Consider the following 19,743-nt stretch of genomic DNA (forward strand, 5'->3'; position numbering starts at 1 on the left):
TACTCAATACTCCCTATATGTATGCTTGTTTTTTTGGATCTATAATCTAGCGTGTGGTGAAGCAGCCCATGTTTGCACCTTGTCATCTCCTGTTTTATCTTACTGATGTGGTTAATGATATGAACAACACGCCATGCACATTAACCAAAATAGATACAATGATTGTCTTTGCCCTTCATGTATGCTTGTTATGCTGACATGGTATTCCAGTAGTGTGGTGAAGCTCCCCGCATTATGAACAATGCCAAATTATGCTATGTGAACTTACTCTTTATTTTCTAATTTTAAATTGGATGGAATTGACAGCACGGTTATCTTCTTTGTTTATACACTTGCAAAACCTGTCATCTCTCTTCTTGTTTCAGGGTGATATGCCTGATGGCATGCACCAGTCTGCTGAACTGTAGCAACCTGGATTTTGGCCCTTTTTTTCTTTTGATTTATTTGGTTTTTGCTCTGTTTTTCTTTTTGGAGTGGTTCTGTGGCCTTGTTACCTGGGAAATCAGCTTCATTTCCTCTCCCAAGTGGCTCATCATTCTCAAAACCTTGCCAAGATCATGTCACTCCAATGCTTGACCAAACCCTAAAATCTTTTTCCTCAGGAATATTCCGTTTCCTATTAAAGGAATAACCCTGTCTGTTCTAGGTTGTGAAGCAACCCATATTTCTGTCCATCCAAAAATCCCCAAATAATTCATATAAATTGTTTGGGTCATATCTTCCTCAAATATGGCAGAATATTTCATTGGCCATATTTCCATCATACTCAATAAATTCATTTCCTATTCTGTCCTAAATGACACTTTGTGAAGCAAGTGCTATTTCTCTTTGCCCATTTGCCCCCAAACTTATTGTGCATGATATATAATCCAAATAATTGACCTGTGCCAAAATTCAACTTCATTTTCCTAGCCAAACTTCCTCAGTGATTTTTCAAAGTTCCTGTCTAAGGGAAGCCTTTGTGAAGGAAGTGTTATCTAGGATTATCCAAATGAGTTGAAATTTGGCATGCCTCTTCTTGTGCTCATATTATATCACTCCTACAAATTTCACCTCCATCCCTTGAACTATGTGAGCACAACATCAAATCTTTGATTCTGTCAATATTTTCAAGTTGTGAAGCAAGTATATTTTATATTGCTTCATTTTGCCTGACAATTTACCAGAGAATTCTCCTACCCAAATAACTTCTCTCCGCCGAATTTGGCATCAATTATTAAAGCCAATATGTCTCTAGAATTTTTGCAAGATTCTGGTCAGTGAAGATAGTTGTGAAGGAAGTACCATTTTGGTGAATCCAATTGGTATGAAATTTTTATAGATTCTTACTATGACCAAATCATACTGCCTTGCCAAATTTGAGCTCAAGTTGATGGACCATGTGAGTGCATCATCCAAATCCCAATTCTGGACCATATTTGGCAGTTGCAAAGCAACTATATTAAACCTTAGTCTTAATCTTTTCAAAGTTACCAGGGTGAAAGTATTTCTTACCCTAAACCTCATAGACAACTCCATTTGACCCAATCAAATCTCTGTGGATCAGCAGTGCTCAGTCAAATTTACTGCAGTAAACTTCAAATGGTGATTACCATTTAACCAAAGCATATTTCAGTGATCTACCACCTCAGTTGCAACCTCCACTGGATGAACCACACGCTAGACAACATGGTCAAGCCCATCTCCCCCACTACATGCTAGTGCGCGCGGTGACCGCGTTAATGTCAAGCCTGTGCACGCACCATGTGTGTAGTGGCCCCGTCCAGGGCGTCTTCTTGCTCGGGCCCCTCCTCTGCTCGGCGTCTCAGCGAGCATGACCGTGTCCCCTAGCTTCCTCTCGTCGTCGCCATTCTCCTGGACCCCTCTCCCCCTCCGTCCGCTTTCTCCCCGACGCAAGCCTCCGCGCGCCCATGGACGAATAGTGGCGGTTTTGGCTAGGAGCTCGCCGTCTTCTTCGTCCCTGCGCTCCCTTGGCCGCATCTTCCCCGTGAACTCTCCCTCCTGTTCCCTGTCATCACCGGCCTCCGAGCTCATGCGCACGCACACGCGTTCGCAGCGCCGGCCACGTGTCCGCGGCGACGATAGCTCGGCCTCCCTCCCCCACCTATTGATAGAACCTCCCCACGGCCTCCGAGCACACCATCAGCCCTCCCTCACTCCCAGAGACCTGACTAGCCAGCCCCTCGAGCTCTAGGAGCTCTCCTGCCCCTCCCATGGCCGAAGCCTCGCCGACGGCCTCTGCTCGAACCCAAGCTAGCCGAGCTCTCTTTCCCCGTCCTACCACCTCCAGTAGCCTCCCCAAGTCCCCTGGAGCCGCCCTAATGCTTCTCCTCCTCCTCTGGTGGCCATTGGCCGTGAACCCCGTCGGTGCCCGTCGCCACTGTCTGCCATGTCCTTGATCCCTCTCGCCTCGGTCCTCCCTAGAGCCCGTGCTCTCCGCATGCGGGTGCGACCTTTCCTGCTGAGCTTGCACATAGGTCAAGCGAGGCGGGGGTTGGCCGAAGCCGGCCGGACGAGCCCCCGCGCCGGCGACCTCCCTCTGTTCTTCGCCCGCGTCGGGGGAAGAAGAGGAGGAGCGGGAGTAAGGAGTTGACCGAGCGCATGGACCCCGTGGCCCCACCGGTCAGTGACTCGGGGGGTTGACCCTGCTGATGCTTACGTGGAAAGTGGAGATGTATTCGGGCGTGTGCATTTTCATCTGCAGAAAGCGTATCACGTGAAGTGCGCTTCCTCTTTGGGTAAGCGTATTTCGTTTGTTCTTCGAGCGCAAATACGCTTTCCTCTCTGGAAAGCATATTTTATGAAATTTGCTTCTGCCTTATCCACTCAGGGGGTTGTTTGTGATGATATTTTTGCAGATTAGTCCCTGAACTTCCTCACCTCACAAGTTTTTACTCGTAACTCCAAAGCTCACTTCTTCGTTTTGTCGATCCCGTTCCGATGGAATCATTTTCACCATGTTTTGACATTCTAAAAATGACTATTTTGCCCTTGCACTTAATCAGCCCCTCCGGGAGAGAACGTTTTCCGGTGATTCTTTCCGCGAGCTTCTCACACTTCTTCCCGGTGATTTCTTCCACCCCAGGAAAGCCACACCCTCCATTTGCATGATTGCAATGTAGTGACATAGTTTATTTATTTAAACTAGTTTAAAATATTGCATTAGCTATGCATGATTTGTTCATGCCATTTCTCAGAGTATGGTTTTGATCTAGATGTTGCCATGATATTGCTTGGAGTTCTAGGACTTATGTTTTGATGATTATGTGGATGACATGTGCCTTTGGATTCTTAGTGGCTATTATGATGAGAGTATCTGGTATTATCTTATAGCATTACTTTGGATATCATGTGCCTTTGGATTCTTAGTGGCTAGTATGATTATTTTCATGAGAGTATCTGGTATTATTTTGGAGTATTACTTTGGACATGTGCCTTTGGGTTCTTAGTGGCTATTATGATTATTTCATGATGGTAGCTGGTATTATCTTGGAGTATTACTTTGGATATCATGTTGCCTCTGGATTATTAGTGGCTAGTGTTAGTTTCATCATGATGCTAGATGATATTATGTTTTGGAGTATGATGTTGGAGATGATGCTTGCTGTGGATCATAGTTGGATAGTTAGTTCTTGATATTTGATTAGTAGCCTTATCATTCTTGGATTCATCATAGTAGTGTTATGTTGTCCTCTGAGTATTTTGGAGAGGCGATATTCAGCTTTGGATTATTTGTTGGATATTGCTATGATTTGGATTATAGGTAGATAGATGATATTGGAGTATCAGTTATTACTATTATATTTTGGGGATAAATTCCATCATTAAGTTGGTGAGGTGCCACCGAACCGGAATTTCTCTAGTGCAACCACATTTTCCTTTATGGGAAGGACCTAATGCGGTCTATTGTCATGCCTCTCGCCGGTTCCTCCAATGAGGGAAGGTTATGGGCGTGCGGTACCCTGGCCCGGTAAGCAGACATAACCTTGTGTGCCCGTTGTTGTTGTTATGTGCACGTGTCCCTGTTTGGGACGGTTTATTGTTTTGTCCACGACGGTGGTCGTTTTGTCTTTGGTAGACACGGGGCCACCCAGGACTAGCCAAGTGGGGAGTGAGCCGGAGTGGCCGGGAGAGTGTCATGGCAGTATATCGGTTTTGTCCGAACACCGTTAGTCCACCCCGAATGGGAGTGCGAGGCCATGGGTTCCGTGGTGTGGGTACAGTGCGCTACCTCTACAGAGTGTATTTAAATCTATCGATAGCCGTCTCCTCGGTCATGGGCATGGGTTCGTACAAGGTCACACCGTTCGATCAACACTCACATGACGGAATGACTTATAGGTGATTTATATGTTGATATTTTGACCAGTACAAATTGGCAGGATGTTGATGATGTGGGAGACCAAGTGTTGGTCGTGGTAGTGATCGCCGGAAAGATCACCATTTGAGACCAAGTGTTGGTTGTGGTAGTGATCGCCGGAAAGATCACTGTTTGGTTTTGATCACGAGGTGATCGAGATGGTATATTGCTTGGCCGGTTAGCCAAGAGAGATATGGTTATGGAGGTCTGAGATGGTGATTAGTATTGTATCAGTTTCATACCATGCTTAGTAGTTGTTTCATCATAATAGTTGTTAATTCAATTAACATGTTAAATGCTATGTTATTGTCTTGCCTTGATGTTTATGGTTGTTGTGAGCTTGTAAGTACATTCAATGTACTGACCTGGCGTGTCATGCCAGATTGCAGGTGATGCCATGATTGCTTCATTTCTTGTCGATGGTTGCCATGCGTGCGAGCTAGATCGTGTCCCAGCGAGAGTCCCGGTGGAGTGGAGTTCACCACCTTCGTCGTTGTTCCGCTGCTAGAAGTATTCCGCTACTACAAGTTGTTTCGCTGCTAGCATAGAGCAAGTGTAGTATCGCAGGCGTAGTGTCGCCGTGCTGAGAGTCCCAGTGGAGTGGAGTTCACCACCTTCATCGTTGTTCCGCTGCTAGAAGTATTCCGCTACTACGAGTTGTTTCGCTGCTAGCATAGAGCAAGTGTAGTATCGCAGGCGTAGTGTCGCCGTGCTGATGTGCTTCGTTGTAACATCAGACCCTTGTATTATTATTCTTGTAATAAGAGCTGATTTGTTCTATGTCAAGCAGTGTCATATTCCAGAGACTTCTCCTCGATCTCTGGGCTGGAATACGGGGCGTTCCGGTTTCTCTGAGCCGGGGTGCCACAGGCTTGGTATCAGAGCAGGTCTGGCTGTAGGACACCCTAGTCAGTGCGAGCGGTAGAAACTGGTAGAAATCGGTAGTATAGAGTTTTGCTTGTTTATTGCATTTGGTTGCTGCATTTGTTTGTTGCACATCATGCATATACCCTTATTATTTGCTGCTAACGATTTATCTGGTGAGTGTAGCTGGTATCAGCTCGGATCCACTACATCTCAGCCTTTGCATTTCTCCAGTTTTCTTTTCTTGCCCATTCTTTGGTGTTTGGCTTCATTTCTGTCCCAGTGGAGTGATGCCAAGTGATCCCGCCACTGTTTGCAAAAATGGTGCTATGGTATCGCGCCGAATTCCTTCCTTTAGCCCCATTTCGTTTTGGTGATAGACATGCTTCTATCCCGGATCGTCCTTTTTATATTGTCGTGTTGGCAACCCTTAATGGTCTTAGTCATCAAGAAAGGGCAATCTCAGTAGCCTCAGTTTTTCCCCGCTATCCTATTTCTTGGACGAGTACGGGTATTTTCCGTCCACTTGACAATAATCTGGCAACGATATTTGTGTCCTGCTACATGGTTACCAAGTACGTCCTCACCTCCGAGCTAGTCCAGGTTGCTACCTGGCTAAGCTAGCATTTGGTGTAGCGCTGTTTACACCAATTCTTCCACACCTTTATTCATCCTCGTGCACATCGTCATAGCATGCTAAATCGTAGTACCGGAGATCCAACGAGATTTGTGTGCTTAAGTAGGCATGCATATTGTGTGACTAGCAATAATATGTGACATTGATTGTGTGTGAATTGATTGTTGTTTTGTGCTTTTGTTTAGTTGAGTTTTCCTTTTGCTTCTTTCTTTTTGGGCCCCGGTGTTACATTATTTTTCCCCTATAAAGAGTTGCTCATCAACTGACACCGGATCCGAAGAATCAGCAAGGAGTTCAAATATTTGGAAATTCAGCTAAGGTGAATGAAATTCTTAGTCGACTGCAGTGAAATGGGGAATATCTGATTTTGAGGCTGATAATCAATTTTTGCATTAGTGTGTACTCCTCACAATAGTACTGATAACTCAAGTCTACACCAGTACAAAATACTCACAGCAGTAATAGTCAAGTTAGCAGCAAGACAAGTTAGGTACAAGATCAACGGTATATTTTCAATCAAAGGTATGGAGCATATACAAAATTTTGGCTTAGCAAGGCATGATGCTTGAAATATGTTATCATCTGATATAAAGTCAGCATGTGATATGCTCAAGGAAGCCAGTCAAACAAACTTTATCATGCAAATAGTCAGCCATAGAATATTATGGGTGTCCATGTGTGTGGATTTCAGTCCGCATATCATAGTATGAAGTTGTGGATATGAGAAACTCAGTCTTCCTCCACACGCTATCAGAAGAAATTTATGATGCAAGGCTCCTCAATTTTCCTCAGCATGATATGTGGACAATGTCCGGTCCAAGATAACCGGTCTTTCTCAACAAGATACCTCGGGAAAAGCTTCTGACAGACAAAAATGAAAACTTTCTCAACAAGCAAACCCGAGGAAAAGCTTCTCAAATACAGGACTCAGGCTTCTCCAGCACAATAATCAGACCAAGCTTCGTGTATAAGTTGTAGAGCCTTCTTCGACATGATAACCAAACAAAAGATTTGAGCAGAAGCTGATGAGTCTTCCTCGGCAAGATACATGAATGGCTTTTCTCTGAAGTGCAAGGATCAGATTTGCAATAATTTTGTCAGAGATACAATGCAGTCAAAACATATGCATACCGCAAGGATCGAGTGTTCGCATGCATCCCCAACCATATCAGTCACTCATACGAGGTATGGCAAGGATCCAATAGATATACCTAAGGAAAGTAAGGATCCCACAACCTCACGAGTCAGGGAAAGGAAAATGAGCAGAGATACGTCTTATGTAATACAAGGATTAACAAGATCTAAATATGACATCACAGAATTAACAGTCTTGTCAATGGCCACCAAGACCAATATTCTGCATCTACAAGGGGATCTCATGAGCTCTTGTCACCTTCTTGTATGATTGGACTCGACAATGAGCTCTCTCCAGCTAAAAGCTCCGAACATATGTCATATGTGTGTGGACCCAGGTCAGAAAAATAAGCAAAAGGAATAATGCCAACAATATCACACTAGCCACAGTCATGGTCATATGAAAAATCAAGGACGGGTGTGGCCAAGTTATGTCAGTAAGGTATCCTGATGAAGAAAATCATGACCGTTAAAACGGTGAGACTGACAACAAAGGTATGATGATTTTTGCGCGACCATCAGGGTCGGGATACCCAATTCAGCTGAAGGCCGTAATTCCATATGGATCCACAAAGACATACACTCAGCGGCCTACCCTGTTTTGCAAGGATTTCATGCCCCGCTGACCCGCTGGGAATGTTTACGGTGAAAAAACCAAAATGGGTATACCGACAGAATAAGAAAATCTAAAGCCAAACAATCAGCTCAGACTCGGTATACTCATCGATGGAATCAAGTACATGGTCAGTCTGTCAGGAAAAGCATTTGTCTGCCAGCCCCCGTCGGGCCAGTCTCAAGATGTAAATATTTGAGGTATGACATAGCTATAACTCCCTACACTGTTATATTGCTCACGACAGAAGGCAGTCAAATCTCTGGCATGCCACATGCTCGAGCCAATGGAAATAAATCAAGATAAATCAGTGCCACCTATGAGCAGTCAGATCCAGTCAGAAGATGGCTCTGATTAATTCTCAGCATTTATTCAAACCAGAAGGCCTGCATTTATTTGAAGCAACCCCATGACAAAAGTATTAAGGTTTTCATGATAAAAGAAAAGTTTATGCTTAGATCCATTGGATATCACGTCAGATCTGAGGGAATCAATGTCAGCAAAAGAACTTGGTATATGAGCAAAAACCCGTCAGAATTTGGGGAAAGGTGAAGCAAGCCACACCAGAGCGAGGTAAGTTGATCATCTGAAATTCTTGGGGGAACAATAAATAAAGGAAAAATGATGCTTGAGTTGGAAACGGTATCCTCAAGTCATACTTGTTCCCAGAGCAACTAAATTTCGAGGACGAGATTTCTTTAAGGGGGTAAGAGTTGTAACAGCCTGGATTTTAGCCCTTTTCTTTTTCTTTTAATTTATCCGGTTTTGCTCTGTTTTTCTTTTTGGAGTGGTTCTGTGGCCTTGTCACCTGGCAAATCAGCTTCATTTCCTCTCCCAAGTGGCTCATCATTATCAAAACCTTGCCAAGATCATGTCAATCCAATGCTTGACCAAACCCTAAAATCTTTTTCCTCTGGAATATTCCTTTTCCTATTAAAGGAATAACCCTGTCTGCTCTAGGTTGTGAAGCAACCCGTATTTCTGTCCATCCAAAAATCCCCAAATAATTCTTATAAATTTTTTGGGTTATATCTTCCTCAAATACGGGAAAATATTTCATTGGCCATATTTCCCATCATGGTCAATAAATCCATTTCCTATTCTGTCCTAAATGGCACTTTGTCAAGCAAGTGCTATTTATCTTTTCCCATTTGCCCACAAAATTTTTGGGCATGATATATCATCCAAATAATTGACTTGTGCCAAAATTCATCTTTATTTGCCTAGCCAAACTTCCTCAGTGATTTTTCAAATTTCCTGTCTAAGGGAAGCCTTTGTGAAGGAAGTGCTAGCTAGGGTTATCCAAATGAGTTGAAATTTTGCATGCCTCTTCTTGTGCTCATACTATCTCACTCCTACAAGTTTCAGCTCCATCCCTTGATCTATGGGAGCTAAACATCAAATATTTGATTCTATCAATATTTTCAGGTTGTGAAGCAAGTATATTTTATATTGCTTCATTTTGCCTGAAAATTTACCATTGAATTCTCCTACCCAAACAACTTATCTCCACCAAATTTGGCATAAATTATTAAAGCCAATATTTCTCTAGAATTTTTACAAGATTCTGGTCAGTGAAGATAGTTGTGAAGGAAGTACCATTTTGGTGAATCCAATTGGTATGAAATTTTTACAGCTTCTTACTATGACCAAATCATACCGCCTTGCCAAATTTGAGCTCAAGTTGATGGACCATGTGAGTGCATCATCCAAATCCCAATTCTGGACCATATTTGGCAGTTGCAAAGTAACTATATTAAACCTTAGTCTTCATATTTTCAAAGTTACCAGGGTGAAAGTCTTTCTTACCCTAAACCTCGTAGACAACTCCATTTGACCCAATCAAATCTCTGTGGATCAGCAGTGCTCAGTCAATTTTACTATAGTAAACTTCAGATGGTGATTACTGAGGGAGTCCTGGATTAGGGGGTCCTCAGACAGCCGAACTCTATACTTTGGCCGGACTGTTGGACTATGAAGATACAAGATTGATGACTTCATCCCGTGTCCGGGTGGGACTCTCCTTTGCGTGGAAGGCAAGCATGGCAATTCGGATATGTAGATCTCCTCCCTTGTAACCGACTCTGTGTAACCCTAGACCCCTCCGGTGTCTATATAAACCGGAGGGTTTAGTCCGTAGAAACACTACAATCATAATCATAGGCTAGCTTCTAGGGTTTAGCCTCTACGATCTCGTGGTAGATCAACTCTTGTAATACTCATATCATGAAGATCAATCAAGCAGGAAGTAGGGTATTACCTCCATCGAGAGGGCCCGAACCTAGGTAAACATTGTGTCCGCGGCCTCCTGTTACCATCAGCCTTAGACGCACAGTTCGGGACCCCCTACCCGAGATCCGCTGGTTTTGACACCGACATTGGTGCTTTCATTGAGAGTTCCACTGTGCCGTCACGATAAGGCTTGATGGCTCGTCTTGTTGTCAAGAACAACATTACCTCTGGGGGAGCCCTGGCTGTAGGCCAAACTCTCCGACTAGGCGGCTTCGTCATGAGTGCCCGTTCGGCCGTCGCGCCGACGATGACCTCTCGGGTCATCAAAAACAGCCTCCACGTCGGCTCGGGATTCACCAAGCATATGGGTCCAATGGAGCTCTCTTATTTGAACGAGATTCTGGATCGCATCGCCGCCTTGGGAGTCGCTACGGACTATGATCAGATCGGGCTTAAACCCGACCAAAGGGAGATTAACTCTTCACCGGTCACCCATCAAATAGCGGTGGTGGAGGAGCGATGCAGCGATTCTTCCTCTATTTTGAGGACAAACTATGTCCGGATTCCCAATCTCTTCGAGCCGGATACCCGTCTATGGGAGAACATGGCTCGATCTTCGAACCTAGAATTGGACAGCGGGCCAGAACTATTGGGCAACGTCCCAGAGCCCGAACTGCTAAACTCGGAAACTCCTCTGCCCCTGTGTCTCAGATCGGGTCAGGGTTTGGACCTAAATCTACCCACCCACCCTCACATAAGTGATCATTCCCACATCAGACAAGAGCCCCAAGAGACAGTACATCACTATTGGGCCAGATTCCTCCTTGTAATGAGAAAGGTCAAGGACTGTTATGAGGAAGACGCAATTTCATTCTTTTGCAAAAATTGCACGGACAAGGGAATCCTCAACGCCATAAGTTGCCATGACATAGCACACTTCACTGACTTGGCGGCCATAGTACAGAAGTACTGTGCGATGGAAAGCACCTTGAAAACCCAAACAAAATTCTGGGATCCTCCAGCTCTCACTAAACCCTCTGTCCGAACTAAAAGGGTGTACTCTCATAAGTCACCCGATCGAATTACAAAGAAAGCAAAGCCCACTGCAGGGCGTGGAACCATATTGGAGGGAAGGCTCAATGGGCCATGCAAAATTCACAGTACACCGGATACTATGCCAACACATAGCCTCAGAGCATGTTGGATACTCCGGCAGGTGGCCAAGAGGGGCGAGGATCTCCTCACCCACAATACCACAAAGCACCATCCCGTGGAAAATATCAATACACTACTGACAGTCTTCGAGACATTCACCTCAAATAATAGGCGCAAGCGAGCACTCCGCAGCCTTGCCGAAGTCTGCCACGTTGCACCAATAAATCCATGGAACGATACGGCTATAACCTTCAATGTCAGTGATGAACCTCAATTCCGAACAGCCCGAGAACCAGCGCTTTGGTCCTTAGTCCAATTGTGGACGGCTTCCGGCTTACTAAAGTGCTCATGGACGGTGGCAGCGGATTAAACCTCATCTATGAGGAGACTCTTAGCAAAATGGAAATAGACAAGAGCCGCATTGAGCAAAGCAGCACGACCTTCAGAGGAATCATCCCTAGTCGGGAGGCACGATGCACGGGAAAAATCACACTAGATGTGGTATTCGGCACGCCGGATAATTATAGGTCCGAAGAAATCACATTCCAAGTGGCCCCATTTAGTAGCGGATACCATGCCCTTTTAGGGCGGGGGGCATTCACGATCTTCCAAGCTATATCCCATTACGAGTACATGAAGCTCAAGATGCCCGGGCCCAATGGAATCATCACTCTAGCTAGTGATCTGGACATAGCACTCCGCGCCAAAAATAAAACCGCCACACTGGCCCTCGAGGCATTTTCCGAAGCCCTCGCCATTGAAGAACTAACTGCGCTGCGCTCCACAATGTACAGAGACGATGTGATACTCGACAAAAGACCCAAGTCCACCTCTTTTAAACCAACGGACAAAATAGTCAAATTCCAGGTCCACCCAACGGACCCTACTACAGACGCCGCACTGCGGGAGTTCTTGCGCGAGAATTGGGACATCTTCGCCTGACATCCTTCAGACATGCCAGGAATCTCACATAGGCTGGCCGAGCATAGCCTAAACATTCTAAAGGGATTCAAGCCGGTCAAGCAGACTCTTCGGCGTTTCTCAGAGCCTAAGCGACAAGCCATGGGAGAAGAGCTAGCCAAGTTACTCGAGGCCGGATTCATTAGATCAATAAAACACCCGGACTGGCTAGCAAACCTAGTGATGGTACCATAGAAGGACAAATCCTGGCGCCTATGTGTCGATTTCAAGGACCTTAACAAGGCTTGCCCCAAGGATCCCTTGCCCCTCCCTCGCATTGATCAAATTAGCGATGCTACTGCAGGACACGACTCATTGTGTTTCCTCGAGGCATACTCCGGATACCATCAAATCAAGATGGCAGAGTCCGATCAAGCCGCAACGACATTCATCACTCCATACGACCCCTTATGTTTTAACACCATGCCTTTCGGGCTCAAAAACGCCGGTGCAACCTATCAACGCATGATTCAGACATGCTTGGAAACACAAATCGGCAAAACAGTGGAGGCATACATAGATGAAGTGGTCATTAAAACCAGACACGTCGAATCCTTAATAGACGACTTGAGGCTTACGTTCGACAATCTCTGAACATATGACATCAAGCTCAATCCGAAAAAATGCGTTTTCCGCGTGCCCGCCGGAAAGCTCTTGGGCTTGATCGTTTCCAATAGAGGAATTGAAGAAAATCCGGCTAAAATCCAAGCTCTGTCACAGTTGGCTATCCCAACAGACCTCAAGCAAATCCAGAAATTAACCGGATGCGTGGCTGCCTTAAGCCGCTTTATCTCCCGACTGGGAGAAAAGGCATTACCCCTTTATCACCTTCTTCGGTGCACCGAACACTTCGAGTGGACGGATGTGGCCACGGCCGGATTGGAAGAAATAAAGCCCTCTTGGCCAGCACCCAATCTTGGCCACGCCAAATACCGGCTAGCCAATGCTGTTATATATAGCGGCAACACACCAGGTTGTAAGCACAGTGCTCATCATCGAACGAGAGAAGGACGGACATAAGTTCAGGCTACAAAGGCCGGTATACTACGTATCCACTGTCCTCACTCCATGCAAATCACGGTACCCACATTATCAAAAGATAGCATACATGGTGTAACACCTACGATGTGACTATATCTCCCACGTGTCGGAGCACAACTTAGAGGCATAACCGCATAGTAGGCATGTCGCAAGAGGGGTAATCTTTACACATCCCATGTAGTGAATAAGAAAGGGATAAAGAGTTGGCTTACAATCGCCACTTCACACAATACATGAATATAGCATTACATCATCCAGATACAATCAAGGTCCGACTACGGAACCAAATAAAGAAAGACAACCCCTAATGCTAGATCCCCGATCGCCCCGACTAGGCTCCATTACTGATCAACTGGAAACAAAACAACACAACGAACCCGATCTTCATCGAGCTCCTCCTTGAGCTCGGTTGCGTCACCTACACGGTTATCATCGGCACCTACAACTGTTTGAAGTAGTCTGTGAGTCATGGGTACTCAACAATTTCATACCCACGCGATCAAGACTATTTAAGCCCGTGGGTAGGAAAAGGGGGTAGTGAGGTGGAGCTTCAACAAGCACTAGCATATATGGTGGCTAACTTACGTAAATGAGAGCGAGAAGAGAACCAAAGCATGGTTGTGAACTAGAAGTGATCAAGAAGTGATCCTGAAACTACTTACGTTCAAGCATAACACGAGACCATGTTCACTTCCCGGACTCCGCCGGAAAGACACCATCACGGCTACACATGCGTTTGATGCATTTTAATTAAGTTAAGTGTCAAGTTCTCTAGAACCAGACATTAACAAATTCCCATCTGCCCATAACCGCGGGCACGGCTTTCGAAAGTTCAAAACCCTGCAGGGGTGTCCCAACTTAGCCCATCACAAGCTCTCACGGTCAACGAAGGATATTCCTTCTCCCAGGAAGACCCGATCAGACTCGGAATCCCGGTTACAAGACATTTCGACAATGGTAAAACAAGACCAGCAAAGCCGCCCGAATGTGTCGACAAATCCCGATAGGAGCTGCACATGTCTCATTCTCAGGGCACACCATATGAGCAATCCGTACAACTAAAACCAACCCTCAAGTTTCCCCGAGGTGGCGCTGCAAGGGGCTTTAGTTCGGACCAACACTTAGAGAAGCACTGGCCCGGGGGGTTAAAATAAAGATGACCGTTTGGTTGGCCGACTCAAGGGAAGGGTAATAGGTTGTTAGGAAAATGTAAAACCAAGGTTTGGCCTTGCTGGAGGAGTTTTATTCAAGGCGAACTATCAAGGGGTTCCCATTATAACCCAACCGCGTAAGGAACGCAAAATCAAGGAACATAACACCGGTATGACGGAAACTAGGGCGGCAAGAGTGGAAGAAAACACCAGGCATAAGGCCGAGCCTTCGACCCTTTACCAAGTATATAGATGGATTGATTAAATAAGAGATATTGTGATATCCCAACAAATACCCATGTTCCAACAAGGAACAAACTCCATCTTCACCTACAACTAGCAACGCTATAAGAGGGGCTGAGCAAAGCGGTAACATAGCCAAACAACGGTTTGCTAGGACAAGGTGGGTTAGAGGCTTGACATGGAAAAATGGGAGGCATGATTAAGCAAGTGGTATGTATCGCGGCATAGCAATAGCAATAGAGCGAGCAACTAGCAAGCAAAGATAGAAGTGATTTCGAGGGTATGGTCATCTTGCCTGCAAAGTTCTTCGAGTTAACGTAAGCTTGATCCTCGAAAGTGTACTCAACGGGTACCTTGAACATGAACTCGTCTGCCGGCTCTACCCAAGGCAAGAACACAAGCAAAGGAAACCACAATCAACCATGGAGCAATGCGCAAGCAACATGATGCAAAACATGGCATGATATGCGGGATGTGATATGCAATGCATATGCATGCTCCAGAAGGAAAAGATTCAACCAGGCCTGAACTTGGCAATCCAAGAGTGCCGATGGAAAGATGAGATGATTTCGGTCGAAATCGATATAAAGATCACCGGAATCGGATGCACGGTTTGCAAATGGCAAGCAAAACAAGAATGGCACGATTCTGCGATTAACACCATGATGCCGTCTAAAATGCAACAAGAAACTAAGATACTGCACTCTAACATAGGAACAAAGCACATGGAAGTGATCTACTCAAGATGCTTGACAAAAGATGAACACTGAGCTACGGCTAAAACTCACAAGAGCAGGTTCAAACAAGCATGGCAAAAGTGTAAAAGATAACAGCATCACGGACTAAGTGAAAATACTAACATGTCAGGATATAATATTAGGAAGCAATGTTTAGAGCAAGATAACAACATGCTACAGGATCAGATCATAGCAACACAAGGCATGGCATGAATCTACTCAAAGCATATAACAGAAGTCCCTTACTGACTATAAGCCAAAAGTGCACAGAAAACATGACGGCACCCATGTAAACATAGCAAGTTTCGTTAACACATTCAGACAGCAGAAAACTGAACATGGCATAAACAGAGTTATGAAGGCATGTTTGCGAGCTCGACGCGCTCAACACAAGGCATTGCATGACAAACTAAGCATACTACCTGCAAGAAGACATGTTCAAGAAGCTAACCATGGCAAGAACAATCTCATAGCATGCATGGATCAACTACAACAACCTTGGCAAAATTGATTAACACGTAAACAATCTGCCAGGAACATTTTATAGCAAAAGTAGAGCAAGATTGAGTCATGCTAGGGCACTCCATAAATGCAAACATGGACACGGATGGATAGAGCATAACCATATCTCGAAATCATCCTTACTGAACATACTCAAAAGAAGCATGGATCTCTCTGTAGCAACATGAACACATAGCACAAAAATAACAGCTGCCGGTGTCAAAACCGGCGGATCTCGGGTAGGGGGTCCCGAACTGTGCGTCTAGGCCGGATGGTAACAGGAGGCAGGGGACACAATGTTTTACCCAGGTTCAGGCCCTCTTGATGGAGGTAAAACCCTACGTCCTGCTTGATTGATATTGATGATATGTGTAGTACAAGAGTAGATCTACCACGAGATCAAAGAGGCTAAACCCTAGAAGCTAGCCTATGGTATCATTGTTGTTGCTACGGACTAAAACCCTCCAGTTTATATAGACACCGGAGAGGGCTAGGGTTACATAGAGTCGGTTACAATGGTAGGAGATCTACATATCCGTATCGCCAAGATTGCCTTCCACGCCAAGGAAAGTCCCTTCCAGACATGGGACGAAGTCTTCAATCTTGTATCTTCATAGTCCAGGAGTCTGGCCGAAGGTATATTCTGGCTATCCGTACAACCCCTAATCCAGGACTCCCTCAGTAGCCCCCGAACCAGGCTTCAATGACGACGAGTTCGGCGCGCAAATTGTCTTCGGCATTGCAAGGCGGGTTCTCCTCCAAATCTGTGTACCTGTTGAATAGTGTCTGGTTTCTTGTAAATGTAGTGCTCCTTGGCTTTTACGCCCAATAATGGCCGTCTTCCACGTGTCAAACGAATACGAAAAGTCAGGGTGTTTTTTTATATTTACATCCCTAGCCGCGTGAATGAGCCGCCTATTTAAGGGGACGAGGATTTAGATCCAAACCACACCTTCTCCCCTCCGCGAGTATTCATCAGAGCGTATCCGATAGAGGTCCATTCTATCATGGCCGGCCGCCGCAGCTCCTCCTCTCGCCCTTCCAGCCCTCAGCCTGGAGATTGGAAGAGGTGCTCCATCCCGCACAGCAAGCTAGTGACACTCCAGACCAAGGGATTTCTCCCCCCGGCCTATATGGTCCCGGTTCGAGCCGGACTTGCCACCTATAATGGCGGAGAGCCAGCGGAGAGCGCCCCCAATCCCTCCAAAGGAAAGCGGGTATGCCTTGTCCCTTACTTAATAAGAGGGCTCGGATTTCCAATTCATCTATTTATCCGGGGGCTCCTGGAGTTCTATGGCCTCCAGCTGCACAACCTCACGCCTGCCTCCATATCGCATATCACGGGCTTTGTAGCCCTTTGCGAGCTGTTTTTGGGCTGCGAGGCTCATTTCGCGCTGTGGAAAAGGCTATTCTGCCTCATGCCCCATTCTAAGAAGGGGTCAATATATCAAGTGGGAAGAGCCGAAGTGTGGCGCATCGCCGGGACCGGATATCTATCCGGAACCCCAAAGAAGGCGTCCGAGGACTGGCCTTCGGAATTGTTTTATATAAAGGACGTCCCGCTGCCGGATGCTGTCCGGATCGACCTCCCTTAGTTCGACAGTGCTCCCCTAAATAAGCGCCTAAGCTGGCGTCCACGGAGCCCTCAGAGGGAAAGTGACAGGGATGTTCTTTACCTGATGGGCCGGATAAGATTGTTAGCTCATTTCGGACTGACCATGATTGGGGTCATGGCCGCATGCATCATGCGAGGGGTGCAGCCGCTTCAGTATAGAGGCCACCCCATGTGGGACTTCAACGGGGAGGACGATGCCACCCGCTACGGCCGTAAGGGGCCGGATTCGGCTGCCGCTCTAATAAAGACCTTGTCCGCTTTGTACAAGGGAGAAGAGGAGGAATTTCTCCGCTTCAACCCACACGGTGGATTTTCTATGTACAATCCCCCAAGTTGGGTAAGTGGACACTTTTACTTGCCCATCCATTTTATATTCCCATCGTTAAATATTCAGTCTAACGACTTCAACGCAGGAACTGCGCCAGGCTGTTAAAGAAATAAACAACCCTCCTCCACAACCCGAGGATCTGGGATGGTCCCTCGACCCGGCCTCTCAAGAGGATCCGGACTTATCTGTGGAGCTGATTGATGGGGTGTTTCATCAATTGAGCAAGGACAACGCCTTGGTGGCCATTACGGCCGATTACCCAGGGCTACTCCCAGCCTCACAGGTAATTGAGACCGAAGTCCCAGCACTTTGAAAAGGGATCTATCCTCGCGTGTTTTCGATTGGCGTATGACAACCGTGTTTTGCAGGGGAGATCCTTGAGATGGGAGACTGAGCCTGCGGCGACTAGCCAAGGAGGGGCGGCAAGGCCCCGCGGGCTGAAAAGAAGTGCGGTCCGGACTGAGACGCCGACGCAAAGGTATAGCGCGCCATCTTATTCCCAGGTGTTATTCCTTTAAGGCATACTAACGCTCGTGTTTTCTTCAGGACAAAGAGACCTCGCCACACTATATCCTGAGAGGTTGCCAATCGCGGCTCCACCAGCCAGGCTCCAAAGCCTGGTCCAGAAGCAGAGGCGAACACAAGGTGCGCACCGGACGCTCCTCCGATAGAGGACGCGGACAGGCTGTCTGCCACCAATTCCGAGGTGGAGAGTGCCATGAACCACAGGCATCGTCGGACAGTTCTTCGCGACGCTTGTTTCTCCCAAGAGGCATTGGATGCCTTCAATTCGGGAGATGCATACCTCCGTGCCGCTCAAAATGGTCTAGCCAGAGCCATGGAGCAATATGTAAAAGACATACGGGTAAGAAAATTTTGGTAATTATATATATATACCAGTAGCCCCTGAGACTTGAAACAGTTAGAATAACTGATTTAAGGATCATTTGTTATGCAGGTTCTTACAGAAAAGAATACCCTACTGTCCCAGGAGCTGGAAGAGTGCAAAGCCCAACTTGAGGCCGCACTAGCCTCGGCAGGGGAGCCCAAGGAGACCCCCTCTGGTAATATATGCTTTGAAAGATAAGTATTTTTCAAAGTGCGGCCTGTGTGCAAATCTGACAAATGAAATTGCAGATGGCGCCGGATTAAACCCGGAAGAGCAACAACTCCTACGCCAGTTGAAGGCTGGTGAGAGCGTGCTGACAAAGGTGAGGCGGGAGAAGAACGATCTCCAAGATGCCAACACCAAGCTGGGCGTTGAACTGAAGGATGTTTGTGCCCAGCTGTTGGACTCCGTTAAGGAGAATCAGCGGCTTCGACGCGGCATATTTAGTAAGTGCTTAAACAAACTTTGAAAAAGAGTTCAGCGAGGAAGTCGACTAACAGAGTAATGTCTGTAGGTATGCTAACAGGTCGTCCTGCAGAGGAAATGCCTGGTTCTACGGGTGACCTTCTTCCCGAGCTCTCACAACTGCACGAGCGAGTTCAGCGGGTGATGCAAGGCGCCGCCCAGGCCTTGTGGCCATCCTTCTCCATGCCCGAAGGCCTTGGAGAGCTTGTAGAGAAGCTGAAGGGAGCGCGGCGGCGCTTCCGATTATGGAAGATGTCGGCCTGCCGTCAATGCACCAGGGAGGCCTGGGCCATGGTGAAGACGCGGTACACGAAGGCTGACCCAAACCACATGGCCTAGGTCGGACCCGTGGGGCCCGATGGGAAGGAGATCCCTGTGAGCTTAGTATACGGCCAGGTAGAATTGGCCGCAAAGTATTCCCAATAGGACTGTAAACTAGATAGCATGTTAGATGGTATTGGAGAGGAATACAATCAATCAGATTGACTATGTAATTTTAATTGACATGTGTAATGCCTTTAAGCCGGATTGTAGATCGTTTGTCATGGCTGACTGTCGTGGTATTCTCACGGGGGGCTTGCGAGTCGACAGATGCCACAAGGGCTTAGTGTGAGGGTAAGACTGCTGCTGATAGGACCGGGAGCGGGTATGCGAGTAGCACGCGCTAGTTACCCAGGTTCGGGGCTCTCCGGAGAGATAACACCCCTACTCCTGCATGTCTGAGTATATCTGGTATATCTATCTAGTACAGAGTTGCTCCTGGAGTTGTATCTGAGCTCAGTGCCATAGGCATCTAGCTTTGCATATGTCTTATATGG

General features: G+C 46.4%; 1 pseudogene; it reads left to right on the top strand.

Moving 5' to 3' along the window:
• LOC119357841 overlaps window positions 1–18,148 on the top strand; it is a 52,633-nt pseudogene extending 34,485 nt beyond the window's left edge.
• Window positions 18,149–19,743: the final 1,595 nt, after the last annotated feature.

Source organism: Triticum dicoccoides, chromosome 2A (genome assembly GCF_002162155.2).
Source record: "Triticum dicoccoides isolate Atlit2015 ecotype Zavitan chromosome 2A, WEW_v2.0, whole genome shotgun sequence".
NCBI classification, from domain to species: Eukaryota; Viridiplantae; Streptophyta; class Magnoliopsida; order Poales; family Poaceae; genus Triticum; species Triticum dicoccoides.